Source organism: Trachypithecus francoisi, unplaced genomic scaffold (assembly GCF_009764315.1).
Source record: "Trachypithecus francoisi isolate TF-2019V2 unplaced genomic scaffold, Tfra_2.0 Lachesis_group2, whole genome shotgun sequence".
Taxonomy (NCBI): Eukaryota; Metazoa; Chordata; class Mammalia; order Primates; family Cercopithecidae; genus Trachypithecus; species Trachypithecus francoisi.
The window spans coordinates 34,253,355-34,270,255 of record NW_022681465.1 but is presented as its reverse complement, the minus strand read 5'-3'; positions in this window follow the sequence as shown (position 1 = coordinate 34,270,255).

Here is a 16,901-nt window from a genome sequence, read left to right as displayed (position 1 = left end):
ATACAGGTATTCTACTGTAAACAGAGAATGTTTTACTAGGACAGCTGGATGTGGGATGTGGTCACGACATGGACAGAGAGATGAGACAATCCACAGAAAAGGAAAAAAAAATTTACCAACAATGCATCAACAAGGAGTTAATATCCAGAAGATATCAACAACATGAACAATTCAACAGAAAAAAAAACAACAACAACAAACAAAAAACTATTTTTAAAATGGGCAAAAAATCTGAATAGCTGTTTCTCAAAAGAAGGCATACAAATGTCCAATAGCATTTGTTAATTTCTAATTTGGGGGTTATTGCCATCTTACTGGGTATACAATGGTATCATATTGTGGTTTAAGATTAATGGTTTTCCTCAAATTTGGAAAGTCTCTGCATTCGGTTTGTAAAATATTTTATTCTTTTATTTTCTTTTCCTTCTGGAGATTTTATTGTGTACATGTTGATGCACTTTATAGTGTCCCACATTTCTATTTTTGTTCATTCTTTTTTCTCTCTGTTTTTCAGATTACATAAACTCTATCAATTTATCTTCAAATCTGCTTATTTATTTTTCTACCAGCTTAAATATGTGTTAAGCTTCTTTAGTAATTTTTAGATTTTAGTTTTTCTACCTTCAACTCTAGACATTCTTTTTTACTGATTTACTTTTAATTGAGGTGTAATAGTTGTATACATTCTGTGGGTATATGTGATATTCTGATACCTGTATGTAATGTACAGTGATCAGATCAGGGTAATTGATATATGCATCACCTCAAACATTTATCTTTTCCCTTCGTTGGAAACATTACAAAACTTCTTCTTTTAGTTATTTTGATATATACAATAAATTAGTTAAAACTCTAACTTTCCTACTATGTTATCAAATACCAGAACTTATTCTTTGTATCTAACTGTATTTTTGTGCCCCTTAACCTATTTCTCTTCATCACCCATTTTCCCCTTCCCTTCCCAACCTCTGGTAATCATCATCCTACCATCTATGTCCTTGAGACTCACTTCTTTAGCTTCCTCAAAAGAGTGATATCATGCAAGATTTGCTTTTTACTGACTTAGTTCTCTCTTAACATGATTTCCATTTTCATCTTTGCTGCTGCAGATGGCAGGATTTAATTTTTATGCCTGAATAATATTTCACTGTGTGTATATACCATACTGTCTTTACCTATTTATCTTTTGATGGACATTTAGGTTGATTCCAGATCTCGGCTATTGTGAATAGTGCTGCAATAAACATAGGAGTGTAGATATTTCTTCAACATACTGATTTCCTTTCTTTTGGAAATATACCCAAAAGTGGAATGGCTCGATCATACAGTAGTTCTATTTTTACCTTTTGAAGAACCTCCATACATACAGTTTTCCATAATGACTGTGCCACTTTACATTCCAACCAACAGTCTATGAGTATTCTATTTTCTCCACATCCTCATCAGCATTTACTATTTTTTTTCTCTTTTTGATAATAGCCATTCTAGCTGGGATGAGATGGTGATATCTAACTGTGGCTTTGATTTGCATTTCCCTGATGATTAGTGATGTTGAACATTTTTTCTTATACCTGTTGGTCATTTATGTATCTTGTTTTGAAAAGTATTTATTCAGATCAATTGTCACTTTTAAATTACATTATTTGTTGTTTTTTTTTGGTGTTGTTATTGAGTTTCTTGAGTTCTTAAGATTCTGGATATTAATCCCTTATTAGATGGATAGATTACAAATAATTACTCCCATTTTGTATGTTGTCTCTTTGCTTTGTTTATTGTTTATTGTTTGTTTATTTTTTTTTCCTATGCAGAAGGTTTTTAGTTTGATGTAATCCCATTTGTCTATTTTTGCTTTCGTTGCCTGTGTTTTTGAGGTCTTACCTAAAAATCTTTTGCCCAGGCCAATGTCCTATATCATTTTCCCAATGTTTTCTTTTAGTAGTTTCATAGTTTCTTGTCTTACATTCAAGTCTTGAATTCATTGTGAGTTGATTTTTTTGTATGATGAAAAATGGGGATCCAATTTTGTTCTTCTGAATATGGATATCCAGTTTTCCCAGTAGAATTTATTAAAGAGATTGTCCTTTCTTTAATGTATGTTCTTGATGCCTTTGTCGAAAATGAGTTCTCTGTTAACGTACGGATTTATTTCTGAGTTCTCTGTTCTGTTTTACTGGTCTATGTGTCTGTTTTTATGCTAGTACCTTACTGTTTTGGTTACGATAGATTTGTAGTATAATTTGAAGTCAGGCAGTTTGATGCCTCTAGGTTTGTTCTTTTTGCTCAAGATTGCTTTACTTATTCAGGGTCATTTGTGGTCCATATGAATTTTAGAATTTTTTTTTCCTATTTCTGTGATAAATGTCATTGGTCACTTGATAGAGATTATATTGAATCTGTAGATTACTCTGGGTATAGATATTTTAACATTATTTTTTTCCAATATATGAGCATGGGCTATATTTTCTTTCATTTGTTTCTTCTTTAATTTCTTTCTTCAGTGTATTATAGTTTTTTATTCTAGAGACCTCTCAGTTCATTAGTTAATTTTATTTCTAGTTATTTCTAGGTATTTTTGTGCCTATTGAAAATGGAATTGCTTCCTTGATTTCTTTTACAGATTGATAGATGTTAGTATATAGAAACACTACTGATTTTATATGCTGATATTGTTTCTTGACTGTTTACTGAATTTAGCAATTCTAAGTGTTTTTTCACAGAGTCTTAGGTTTCTCTAAACATTAGGATCATATCATCTGCAAAAGAGGATAATTTGACTTCTTTTTTAAAAGTATATTCTTTCTTATAATTTCTGTCTTTTTATAGACAGTCTCTTCTTGAGAAGACATAGTCATTGTACCTTTCTTTGCTTTTTGAAGCATGACTTACTTTCATTTTTTGAACATATTTAAAACTACTTCCTTGAAATCTTTGTCTGTTAAATATGATGCCTGAACACCTTTATTGGAAGTTTCTGTGGCCTGCTTTTTTGTCTTGCATATGGGTCACATTTTCCTTTTTACATGCCATGCGCCATAAACTTTTTGTTAAAAACTGGAGATTTGAGATAACATGTTGTAGCAACTCTGGATGCTGATATCCTTCTTCCCTCCATGTTCCCATTATTGTTTGGTTGGTTATTTGTTTAGCAACTTGTCTGAACTATTTAAGTAAAGTCTATTTCCCCCATAATGTGTAATTTCTTATTCCATTCCTCAGTCTTGAAGTTATGCATCTGTGCCTTAGTTCATCAGGATGTTACAACAAAACAGCATGAACAGCAAACATTTATTTATTGTGGTTCTGGAGGCTAAGAAGTCCATGATCAAAGCTCAGACAGATTTGGTATCTGATGAGTGTCCACTTTCTTAAAAACGGTGATTTCTCACGGTCTCCTTACATGACAGAAGTGGCAAAAAGTTTGCTTGGGCCTCTTTTACAAGGGCACTAATCCCTTTCATAAGGGTTCTGCCCTTATGACTTAATCACCTCCTAAAGGCCCCACCTTTTACTATTACTGCATTGGGGATTAGGTTTCGTGTATGAATTTGGGGAAGACACAAATTTCAGATCCTGGCACTCTGTTATGACAATGACTTTAGTCAGACTCTCCTGAATCATCTCTTTTCTTGATCTCTCTTCTTTTAATTTGTCTTCCTGTGTTGGTAACATACTCAGCTAATTACCTCCACTAATTACTAGACAATTATCCTGTTGTTCTCAAAAATGCCTTGCAGCATAAGTTACTTCTAAGTCTGATCCAATTAAATTCTGGATCCTGCAGGAGTAATTTTTTCGATTAATCTTTGGGGCTTGTTCTGACCAGAGCAGGGTTCCTCTTAGCTTTCTCTTTTTCTGGTACTCTTTGTTTAAACCTCTAGCTTGTGTATAGTTTAGCTTGTTTTTCTAATTAACCTATCAACTTTTACTTAAATATTTACCACCGAATATTTGGTGGTTTTCAACAGTGTCCTTAGATTTGGACTTCCTCGCACCCTGTTCCAAATAAAAGCAATTCTCCAGAGGAGAGCTATGGAGAGCTCTCCAGAGGAGAGCTAAGAGGAGAGCTCTGTTCTTAAGGCCTGCTTCTCCCTCTGAGCAAAACATGCACTGTTGCTCTGATACAGTAGATGGGAACAAAGACTTACTTCTCTCAGGTGTCATGCTTTACAAGTGGGGTATAGGGTGGGGTCCGTAGCCTTTGTTATTGGAGGCTTGCCTCTCTTAGAGTAAAATCTCTACCCTATGAGTAAGTTAAGGCACAAACGATTGGGGCTCAGTATTCTTGGTCTGCTGTTCCTAGGGTAGAACATCTACCCTGCAATTTAGAGATAAATGGAAGAAGAAAGTCCCAGACATCTCAACTTTTCTAGTGTAGAACAGATTCTAAAACATGTAACTGAGTGGGAGTGAGAAATACTAATGGTCTGCTCATCTCAAGCTAAGACTATAGTCTAAACTGGGATCTGTGGGAAGAAAGAGCCCATTCTTCTAAGTTACACAGGCTTTGAGTGTGGCTTCTTTTATGCTGAGCTGGGGATGGGGAGAGAGAGTGGGCTGTGGCCTAAATGCCACAGACTCTCACTGCAGTGATTTAGTAAATGTATTTTAATAAATATTTTTTACACTTGCCATGTGCCTTCAGGACAATTTCTATAAACTTCAAATGATTGGGTAGTTAAATGTAATTATTATCTGTTTGGTTGCCTCACTGGGGAGAAGGTTCAAAGAGTTCTTGAAGCTTCATTCTGAAAGGTACAGTCCCCATTTGCTTTTTACTTGCAAGTTTTAATAATTATTTTTGTATACAAATATCAACTTTTCAGAACATTCTTTTTCAGATCTTTTTTATTGAAGTACAATTTCCATGCAATAAAATTCATAGATCATACGTGTTTACGTCAATGAATTTTGACACTTGTATTATACTTGTATAATGACTGCACAAAAGAAGATATAAATCACTGCCATCACCCTAGAAAGTACACCTTATGCCCCTCTTGAGGAAATCCATGGTCCTTGCTCCCATTCTCCCTGCCTTTCCAAAATAAAATACTTTCTTAAATATATCACCACAGGTTGGTATGGAAATGGAGGGGCTTTTTTCTGTTCAACATAATGTTTTTGAGATGTGTCCAAGTTGTTGCATTTGCAGCTACATTTTAATCCATGACTTTTTAGATTTATTTGGGAAAATATGAACTTCAGTTTGTTACTTGAAGAACAACAAATCCTTCTTTAACAAGATCATAAATTATTCTTTAGAAATAAATCAAAAACATCCATACTTGACTAACTGGATTCTTACAAAGCATAGCAATTGCTTTGGAAGAAACAGCATCAATATAGAAAAAACATAACTGTTGTTGGCATCAACAAGGCTTAATTCAGACTAAAGTTTGGAAAACACCTAGACTTCACCAAATGTCTTAATTTAGGATTCAGCTAGGCTACCTAATTTTTCTACAATGTATTTTAATAAATTGGTGCTACTCAAATATAATGTAGAGCATTAACCTACCACTGTCATTGGAAAACACAGTGACCTTTAGAGCTTTCAAGGGTACTCACACATAAGCAATTTGAGTACTGATTTCTGTGTCCTGCAAAAAGATGCATTTCTTCTATCACTGACTGCAGTAATCTACCCACAATACTCACTATAAGATATATACTTTTTAATACAAAGTGCTAAGAAGCACAGAAAACTCCATTTTGCTTAAGTCAACCAAGGACACTTTAAGACCTTCACTACCACCGTAGCATTGGCATAAGTAGCTGAAAATGCATTGGTATGATGATGTAAAATATGTCAAGAGTTACAGAGAGGACCATCCCCTTGATATATGTTGTCTTTTGAGTATAAAACTGTCAAGAACAAGTTGATATAAAGCCCAGTGGCTTCAGAAAGGTATGCACATGCTATTTCTCATTTTTTTAAGAAGTAGCTAAATATATTTTAAAGCAAGTGCGGTACTAAGGATTCGGAGTTTAGCTCAGGATTGAATGCTTTATTTAACAAGAGTGGTGAGAACCATGGTAGAATCACACAATGTGTGACTGCAAAGAAAGAATATTTTAAATTCCTCATTGTACTGATGAATAAATTGAGTCCACAGAGTCACGTTGCTGGTCAATGGCAGAGCTGGGACTACAGTTAAAGTCTCCTGATCCTTAATCCTGTGCTTTTGCTATGATAATATATTATATTACATTGAAAATCCTACAATTACTCCTGCTTACAAAGTTTATTTCCTCATTTCAATTCCCTTTAAAATTGTAATAACTGTTTCCTACATTTATTGGGTTAGAGAATTGTAAGTTAAACCATTCACAAAGGAAAATAAGGAAGAACTTCTTAATGAGCTCAAAACTATGAAATTGTGGAATCTTCAGCTCCTTACTATCCCTTCCAGCATGCAGCCTCTCTGCACCGTATGGTTATTTTTATCAGAAATAGCCATAAGGTGCAGCGAGGAAACAAAAAAGGGGAAGCAAGAGGAATTATTCGATTCTATAGTTATGCCAGCCAAGGTGTATTTATTAGAACAAGATTCTGGTCTTCACTACACTACTGTTGCCAAGGCTAAGATCATACTGCTGATTCAATAGTAAAAACACAGCTTCTTAAGTGTTTCAGGGCCTCTGAGATTCCCCATGAACCTAGAGAATGTGTATAAGGGCCTCAGTCCCAATTTCTTAGTCCGTTTGGGCCATAGACTGAATGGTTTAAACAACAAACATTAGTTTTTCAGAATTCTGAAGACTGGGAAGTCCAAAATCAGGGCACCAGGAGATTGGCTGTCAAATGGCTGAGGACTCACTTCCTGATTTGTCAATGGCTGCCTTCTCAATTTTGCTTACTGGTTCAAAAAACAAACTTTTTGTTTCATTGATCTTCTATATTGTTTTCTTCATTTCAATTTCATTTATTTCTGCTCTGTTCTTTTCTTCTACTAATTTGGGCTTGGTTTGCTTTTACTTTTCTAGTTTTTTAGGATGCATTGTTAAGTTGGAGCTTGTTTATTTGAAACTTTTCTTCTGTTCTGATGTATGCACTTATAGCTGTAAACTTCCTCTTAGTACTGTCTGTGCTATATCCCACACATTTTGATATGTTGTGTTTCTATTATCATTTGTTCCATATGTTGTGTTTCCATTATAATTTCTTCAGTAACTCACTGGTCATTCAGAAGCATGTTGCTTAATTTGCATGTATTTGCACCATTTCCAAAATTCCTATTGTTCTTGATTCCTAGGTTTATTGCATCATAGCCAGAGAAAATTCTTGATATTATTTCAATTTTTTAATGACTTATGACTTGTTTGTGGCCTAATATATGATCTATTCTTGAGAACAATCAATGTGCTAAGGAAAAGAATATGTACTCTGCAGCCATTGGATGAAACGTTCTGTAAATATCTATTAGGTCCATTTGGTCTATAGTGCAGTTTAAGTGTGATGTTTCTTTGTTGATTTTCTGTCTGGAAGATCTGTCCAATGCTGAAAGCGAGGTGCTGCAATCTTAACCTATTACTGAATTGAGGTCTCTCTCTTTAGCTCTAATAACACTTGCTTTATATATCTGGGTGCTCCAATGCTGGGTGCATATATATTTGAAATTATCATATTCTCTTGCTGAATTTACCTCTGTATCATTATATGATGACCTTCTTTGTCTCTGCTTGAAATCGATTTTGTCTAATATAAGTATAGTGACTCCTGCCCTTTTTTTAGTTTATCTTTCCACCCTGTTATGTTCAGTGTATGCGAGTCTTTATAGGCAGTATGTTTCCTGTAGGCAACAGATTACTGAGTCTTGTTTTTTCATCCCTCCAGCCAGTCTATGCATGAATTGCTTCATTGTTTAGTTTTTCTACCTAAAAGTCCACACCACAGTCAAAGTATTATAATATTTTGTATTTTTCATGTATGTGCTATTGCTAGTGAGTTTTGTACCTTCAAATGCTTTCTTATTGCTCATTAATATTCTTTGCTTTATGAATGAAGTACTCCTTTTAACATTTCTTGTAGGACAGGTCTGCTGTTAATGAAATCCCTCAGCTTTTGTTTCTCAAAGAAAGTGTGTGTTTCTCCTTCATGCTTGAAGGACATTTCCTAGAGATATACTATTCAAGGGTAAAAGTTATTTTCTGTCATCACTTAAAATATATCTTTCCTTCCTCTCTCTCCTGGCCTGTAAGGTTTCCACTGAAAAGCAAACATATTGGAGCTTCATTGTATATTGTTTGTTTCTTTTCTCTTGCTGCTTTTAGGATCCTTTCTTTATCCTTGACCTTTGGAGGTTTGATTAATAATACCTTGAGGTAGTTTACTTCTTTGTGTTCTATAACCTTCTTTTACTTGGATATTGATATCTTTCTCAGGAAATCTCTGTTATTATCCCTCTGAATAAACTTTCCACCCCTATCTCTTTCTCTACCTCTTCTTTAAGGCCAGATCTTAGATTTGCCCTTTTGAAGCTACTTTCTAGATCCTGGAGGCATGTTTTATTGTTTTTTATGCTTTTATTTTTCTTTTGTCTCCTCTGACTGAACATATTCAACTAACTTGTCTTCAGGCTCACTGATTCTTCTGTTTGATCAGCTCTGCTATTAAAAGACTCTGATGCCTTCTTCAGTATGCCAATTGCATTTCTCAGCTTCAGAATTTCTACTTGATTCTTTTTATTTCAATCTCTTTGATGAACTTATCTGATAGAATTCTGAATTTCTTCTCTGTGTTATCTTGAATTACTTTGAGTTTCCTCAACACAGCTGCTGGAATTTACTATCTGAAAGGTCACGTATCCCTCTGTTTCTCCAGGATTGGTCTCTAGTGCCTTAGTTCATTTACTATATTTGGTGAGGTCATGTTTTCCTGGATGGTTTGATACTTGCTGAAGCCAGCAAGTCTCAGTTCATCTGTCTCTGAGCATTAAAGAGTTAGGTATTTATTTTAGTTTTTGCACTCTGGGCTTGTTTGTATCTGTCCTTCTTGGGAAGACTTGCCAAATATTTGAAAGTGCATGTATGTTGTGAACTTAGTTGGATCTGCTTTACAGAGCTCCTCAAACCCAGTAACACTATGGTTCTTGCAGATTCATAGAGATACTGCCTTGACGGTCTTGGGCAAGGTTCAGAAGAATTCTCTGGGTTATCAGGCAGAAACTCTTTTCTCTTTCCTTATGTTCTATAAAACAACTGGAATATCTCATTCTCTGTTCTGACCATCTAAAGCTGGGAGTGGGATGACACAAGCATTACTGTGGCCACCACCACTAGTACTGTGCTGGGTCAGACCTGAAGGCAGCACAGCACTGGGTCTTACCCAAGACCTGCTGTAACCACTCCCAGGCTACTGCCTATGTTCACTCAAAGTCCTGGGGCTCTACAACCAGCAGATGGCAAAGCCAGCCAGCTGGTGTTCTTATTTATTGGGAAGCAAGTCTCCTTAAGCCTCAGGCAGATCCTAAAATGCCATCCAGGAGCCATTTTCAAAAAACTTTGAAAATCTATTTGGTGTTCCACTGTTCTGCAGCTGAACTGGGCACTCAAACTACGAGATACAGTATGTTCCACTATTCTTTCTTCCTTACAAAGGCAGAAGAGTCTCAGCCTCTGGCCATCACCGCCACAGGCCCATGGGGAGTACTGCCAGACGACTGCTTGTGTTCCCTTAAGGTCCAAGTGTCTTTCATTCAGCTTGTGGTGAATACTGCCTGACTTGGGGCTCACCCTTTAGAGCAATGGGCTCCCCTCTGGCCCAGGGTATGTCCAGAAATGCCATCCAAGAGCCATGTCCTAGAATCAGGGACCCCAAGAGCCCACTTGGTGCTCTAACCGCCTGTGGCTGTGCTGGTACGTAAGGTGTAAGACAAAATCCCCTTTACTTTCCCCTCCACTTTTCTCAAGCAGAAGGAGTCTTATTGCATAGCAACCACAACTGGTGATGTGTCAAGTCTGACTGAAGCCAGCAAGTCTCAGTATATCATCTAAGGCTCTCAATGTAGTATCTGAATATTGCTGCTGGTCATTCAGGGCCCGTGGGCTCCTCAGTTAGCAGACAATGAATCCTGTCAGGATTCAAGCCTTCCCTTCAAAATAGCGGATTCCTTTGTGGCCCAGGCTGTGCCTAGAAATGTTTTCCAGGAGCTAGGTCCAGAAAGGTAGCCTCACAACACTTTACCAGTACTGTATCCTGCTGTAGCTAAGCTTCTATCCAAGATGCAAGACAAGTCCTCCCCATTCTTCTTTCTCCATCCCTCAAGCAGAAGGAAGGGATCTCTTTTGGAGTCCTAACCTTTGCAGCCTGGAATTAGGGGAGAGGTAACGCCAACACTCCCTTAGCCACCCTGCTGTTGTCTCAGTGGGTCACAAAGTGCCCCAGCTCACTGTCTCTCATCCAGTTTAGCACTAGAACTCACCTATGAGTTGCAGTCTTTGTGGCCTGGACTGTATTTCAAGTTCATTTTGATCCCCAGAGCCCTTTGGTCCACAGTGGCAAGGCTTGTGGGTAGTCAGTGTCCAGCCACTGGGATAGATGAGTTCCCTCTGGCTAGGGCTGGCTTAAATGCTCCCTTTGTAGGCGGGTGTCAGCTGAGTGTGGTTTAGTTTTACTTTCTGTTATAAAAAGGCTGAACTGAGTTCAATGCCTCACCATCACTGTGCTTTTTCTTTCCCCAGGGCCTGCACCAGGCCCTCACTGCCAGGGGGTTGGGGAAGCATGGCCTTGGTGATTCACAACTATTTTGCTACCTCCTCAGTGCCTCTTTCAGTGATACAAAGTTAAAACCAGGTACTATGAGTGATCCGCTGGCTTTTGGTTCTTATGAAGGTGTTTTTTGTGTGTAGATAGTTGTTAAATTGTGTCCTTGAGGGACAGACAATTGGTGGAGCCTTCTATTGTGTCATTTTGCTCTTCCCCTAGTCCCCTGATGGCAGGCTTTTCATTGCATCCTCACATGGCATGAACCAAAGAAAGATCCTGATATCCTGTGTCTCCGCTTCTCTTTTTAAGGACATTAATCCCATGCATGATGGTCCTACCTTTAAGACCTAATTATTTCCCAAAGGCCCCACCTCCAAATAGCATTACTTTGGGGATTGGACATCAACATATAAATTTTAGGGAGGCACAAATATTAAATCCATACCACTTAGACAGGGGAGTTAATATTTTACTGTGGTGTTTTTTGTTTTTGTTTTTGTTTGCCTTCTTGATAGCATTAGGTTGGTGCAAAAATAAAATTACAATTTCAACCATTACTTTTTAATGGCAAAAACCGCAATTACTTTTGCACAAATCTAATAGTTACCATCTCACAAAGGCATGTATTTATCAATGTGATTTTCTACATTGATGTGTTGTCAAGCCCCTGAGTTTTAACTTGAATTCCTAGTTATTAATGAGCTCTGAGTTCACATTACCTGTGTAGCATGCACTTCTTAGACTGAGAGTAATGAATTGTATCAACTAGGAATTCATATTGCAAATCTACCATTGTACTACAATCAATGCCACATTCAAGGAATACAACAAAGTCATCTACTTTGTCACTGAGAAATTCAATTTCAATAAATTATTACACTTTAATCTGAAGACTTTATAATGTATAAAAACTACGGCTTATATACCTTACAAATAGGTTGTCAAATTTTCTAGGGCAAAAAGCTTATTCATCTTCTTAGTAGATATTTATTGGGCATCTATTCTAGAGTCAGAGCTGGAGCTACAAATTACCACAGGAAGTTACAAGCCAGAGAGGCAAACCAAGTCTGTTGAAACAATCCAAGGATATAGATCTATTCCATTAGCCATAACTGGCTTCACAAAATGATTTAGAAATAACAAAAGAATCAGAGAAAATGAAAGGCTGTGAGAATAAAACCTTACAAGATTGGAAGGTAAAAACAAATAATATTAACAACGAGAACATAAAACAATATAGAAGATAAATGTCTCTCAGGCATTCAATATGACCAAAATGAAATTTTTAAGTCAATGAGAAAATAAATTTTGTTTCATGGTATTTTCTAAAATAGATTGAGTCAACCATTGTATACTCCATTTTAAAGAAAGAAGAGAGACAAGTTATCTTTAAAGCTTATTTTATAATATTAGAGTTTTATTTTTGTGCTTCTCTTTAGCACTTAATTTTCTATATTTGTCTAAAAAATAATGCCTTCACATAGGTCCATCTGATTTGACAGGATAATCTTTGTCACTATAACAATCAAGTTGAACTTGGTTTTACCACTTAGGTGGAAATTGGTTTCCTAATGGAAAAAAAAAAAAAAAATGCTTCAAAATTGTGTCAAGATAATTCCTGAGAAAAGTCCTTTAATAATGCAAGATTTGACATCAACTCTTTCACTTTGCAGAATACACAAATTGCCTTCCAAGACACCAAGCATTCTATTTTTATTTTTTGGTTGATTGATTCATTTTTGGCTTTGCTTTTCTTTTACTAGCTATTATCTTATTAGTCTGTTTTAGAAACCTGGCTGTTAACATAAGAACTAGCAAAGACAAACCCTTGGTGATAGGAAAATAAATGACATTCGAATGTCCTTATAAAATGAATTGCAAAATAAATGAATGTCCTTATAAAAAAAGAACGGCACAATTTTAACCCTTGGTGATAGGAAAATAAATGACATTCGAATGTCCTTATAAAATGAATTGCAAAATAAATGAATGTCCTTATAAAAAAAGAACGGCACAATTTTTTTTTTTTTTTTTTTGAGACGGAGTCTCGCTCTGTCACCCAGGCTGGAGTGCAATGGTGTGATCTCAGCTCACTGCAAGCTCCGCCTCCCGGGTTTACGAAGAATGGCACAATTTTAAACTATTTTTTAAGTAACAGCTTATACTTTTAAAATGAAAGTACGATCTGCTTTAATCCAAACTGCAGATGTGATAGTCAAATATAAAGGTCATTGGAAATTCCAAAGAACTTGCAGAGGAAACACTGAGTGTCTTTTGCTTTTTCAATTTTAGCTCTTTGTTTATGTCTATATTTTAGGATCATGAAAGTTTGCACAGAAAATTAAAAGCACCTCACATTTAAATGATACATTTTCCTAATTGCATATCCATGTCCAGTTAGGTATGCATATGCTCTACTACCTAAAATTCCATCAAAAATAGTGAATACAAAAGGACCTTATTAATCAGCTAAGAATTCAAGTATTATTTAAATAAAAGTTACTCTTTACTTCCAAATCACTGCAGCAGGAAGCTTCGAAAATGAAGAAGACCGGCAAAAATACTAAATAATATTGAACACAGCACTGTTCACACGATCCAAGATGGCTGATTAGAAGCAGTTGTGATCCCTGGCACTCATGAAGGGGAATGAAAACGGGCAAGTGAATTCAGCACTTTCAACTGAAATATCCAGGTTCTTACATTGGGACTGACTAGGTAAATAACTTGACCCACAGAGAATGAAGAAAAGCAGCGGGAGGTGGAGGGGATGGAGCGGCTGGGTGCAGCCAGCCAAGGGAAAAGGTGAGTGATTCTGTGGCCCCACTGGCGAAACCGCGCTTCTTCCATGGATCTTTGCAACTCGTGGATCAGAAGATCCCCTAGTGAGGCCAGGCCACCAGGGCCATGGGTCTGATACACAGAGCTGCGTGGAGTCTCTGCAGAACAGCTGCTTAGGGTCACACAGAGAACCAGGAGTTTTACATATTCTGGCCCTGGGATCCCGGGCAAGGCAGGAGATCCATCTGTACATATTCCTAGGAAGGATTACACTATCTTACTTTAGTGTTATCAAAGGAAAGATGGCTTTATGTAAAGTTACATGCAGTGCTGTGTTAGAAATTGTTTACCAACCAGCAATTCAAGGTGGAGGAGAGTGCCCTGATTTGCAGCATTTGCTAGTTTCCATGAAATGAATGTTCCCACCATGACCAATTTTGAGCTACTAACATGACTTCCCTGAGTGAGAATTAGGGAACAGATAAGTAGTATTGTGCTATTACATGGCATTTCCACCATATACATTTAATAGACATAAATAACTTAAAGAGCACAGATCATAATAAAATATAATAAAATGATTAAGAAGTAATGAGGTTTGAAGTATTTATTAATTTTGCTATTATATAATTTATGGTTAATTTTATATTATCTAATATTTTTTGAAATAGGGTCTCACTCTGCCACCCAGGCTAGAGTGCAGTGGCACAATCAAGGCTCACTGCAGCCTCAAGTTCCAGAGGAAGTCCATTATTCAAAAGAGAGAAGAAAATGCATGATCAGCAAATAAAAATGCAACACTACAGATGATTATATGTATTTTTAAAAATCTCCCTTCTCTCTGCTTCCTACTAGTTTCTATTGTTGGGCCTTCTTTTTTTTTTACACTTGTCGTATTTCACCTTTCTTACATTTTACCTTGATAGAAGGTAGTACCTGGGAGTGAACTATAATTTTTAGTAAGAATAAGCATACCAATAAATTTGTCTTCTCCAGATAAAACGGAGTTTGACTTCATCTTCTGCCTTACCTGTTATCAACTGTTTTTTGTTTTCTGTGCCAATAACCTACAGCTTATGCAGAAATAAACTCAGAAAGATTATTGAATGTAATTGCAGTGTATGAGTCACTTAATTAGCAATTTGTTTTCTCCACAATCTGGAGAATTTCAAACACAGAGATGAGGCTGTCAGAAACAATTAATGTTCTTTCTCTCCCTTTCCCTAATTGCTACACTGCTACTCCTGATTCCATATTAATGTGGCATTATTGTTGGAAAGTTTTCATTTTTGTCATCACTGGTGGTGCCAATGCCTTTTTACCTTTTTTCATGGTGGATCAGTAAAGTATACTGGAATGCCCTTTTTTTCTTTTCTTTCTTTCTTTTTCTTTTTTTTTTTTTTGGAGACAGTCTTGCTCTGTCACCCAGGCTAGAGTGCAGTAGTGTGATCTCAGCTCACTGCAACCTCCACCTCCCAGGTTCAAGCTATTCTCATGCCTCAGCCTCTCCCAAGTAGCTGAGATTACAGGCGCACTACCATGGTCAGCCAGTCTTTTTTGTATTTTTAGTAGAGAAGGGGTTTCGTCGTGTTGACCAGGCTGGTCTCAAAGTCTTAGCCTGAAGTGATCCACCCTCCTTGGCCTTTGAAACTGCTGGGGTTACAGGCATGAGCCACTGCACCCGGCCTATCCTGGAATGCCTTCCACTCAGTTGTAATCAAAGAAGTGGTGTGGCATGTTTTATAATCCAATTGACCAAGCTACTTAGTTTAGCAGATTCTTAATGATACAACCATTGACAAGATTGAATTGATTATACAATTTTAGACTTGTTTCTCAATATTATATCATAATGTCTATAGCAACTATAATTAATGATACTCATAATTATGTTAGAAAAAATGCTAACAGCAGACCTCTCGGCAGAAACTCTACAAGCCAGAAGAGAGTGGGGGCCAATATTCAACGTTCTTAAAGAAAAGAATTTTCAACCCAGAATTTCATATCCAGCCAAACTAAGCTTCATCAGTGAAGGAGAAATAAAATCCTTTACAGATAAGCAAATGCTTAGAGATTTTGTCACCACCAGGCCTGCCTTACAAGAGACCCTGAAGGAAGCCTTAAACATGGAAAGGAACAAGCGGTACCAGCCATTGCAAAAACATGCCAAAATGTAAAGACCATCGAGGCTAGGAAGAAACTGCATCAACTAACGAGCAAAATAACCAGTTAATATCATAATGACAGGATCAAGTTCACACATAACAATATTAACCTTAAATGTCAATGGACTAAATGCTCCAATTAAAAGACACAGACTGGCAAACTGGATAAAGAGTCAAGACCCATCAGTCTGCTGTATTCAGGAGACCCATCTCACATGCAGAGACATACATAGGCTCAAAATAAAGGGATGGAGGAAGATCTACCAAGCAAGTGGAGAACAAAAAAAAGCAGGGGTTGCAATCCTAGTCTCTGATAAAACAGACTTTAAACCATCAAAGATCAAAAGAGACAAAGAAGGCCATTACATCATGGTAAAGGGATCAATTCAACAGGAAGAGCTAACTCTCCTAAATATATATGCACCCAATACAGGAGCACCCAGATTCATAAAGCAAGTCCTTAGAGACCTACAAAGAGACTTAGACTCCCATACAATAATAATGGGAGACTTCAACACTCCACTGTCAACATTAGACAGATCAACGAGACAGAAAGTTAACAAGGATATCCAGGAATTGAACTCATCTCTGCACCAAGCGGACCTAATAGACATCTATAGAACTCTCCACCCCAAATCAACAGAATATACATTCTTCTCAGCACCACATCGCACTTATTCCAAAATTGACCACATAATTGGAAGTAAAGCACTCCTCAGCAAATGTACAAGAACAGAAATTATAACAAACTGTCTCTCAGACCACAGTGCAATCAAACTAGAGCTCAACTACATGGAAACTGAACAACCTGCTCCTGAATGACTACTGGGTACATAACGAAATGAAAGCAGAAATAAAGATGTTCTTTGAAACCAATGAGAACAAAGATACAACATACCAGAATCTCTGGGACACATTTAAAGCAGTGTGTAGAGGGAAATTTATAGCACTAAATGCACACAAGAGAAAGCAGGAGAGATCTAAAATTGACACTCTAACATCACAATTAAAAGAACTAGAGAGGCAAGAGCAAACACATTCAAAAGCTAGCAGAAGGCAAGAAATAACTAAGATCAGAGCAGAACTGAAGGAGATAGAGACACAAAAAACCCTCCAAAAAATCAATGAATCCAGGAGTTGGTTTTTTGAAAAGATCAACAAAATTGACAGACCGCTAGCTAGACTAATAAAGAAGAAAAGAGAGAGGAATCAAATAGACGCAATAAAAAATGATAAAGGGGATATCA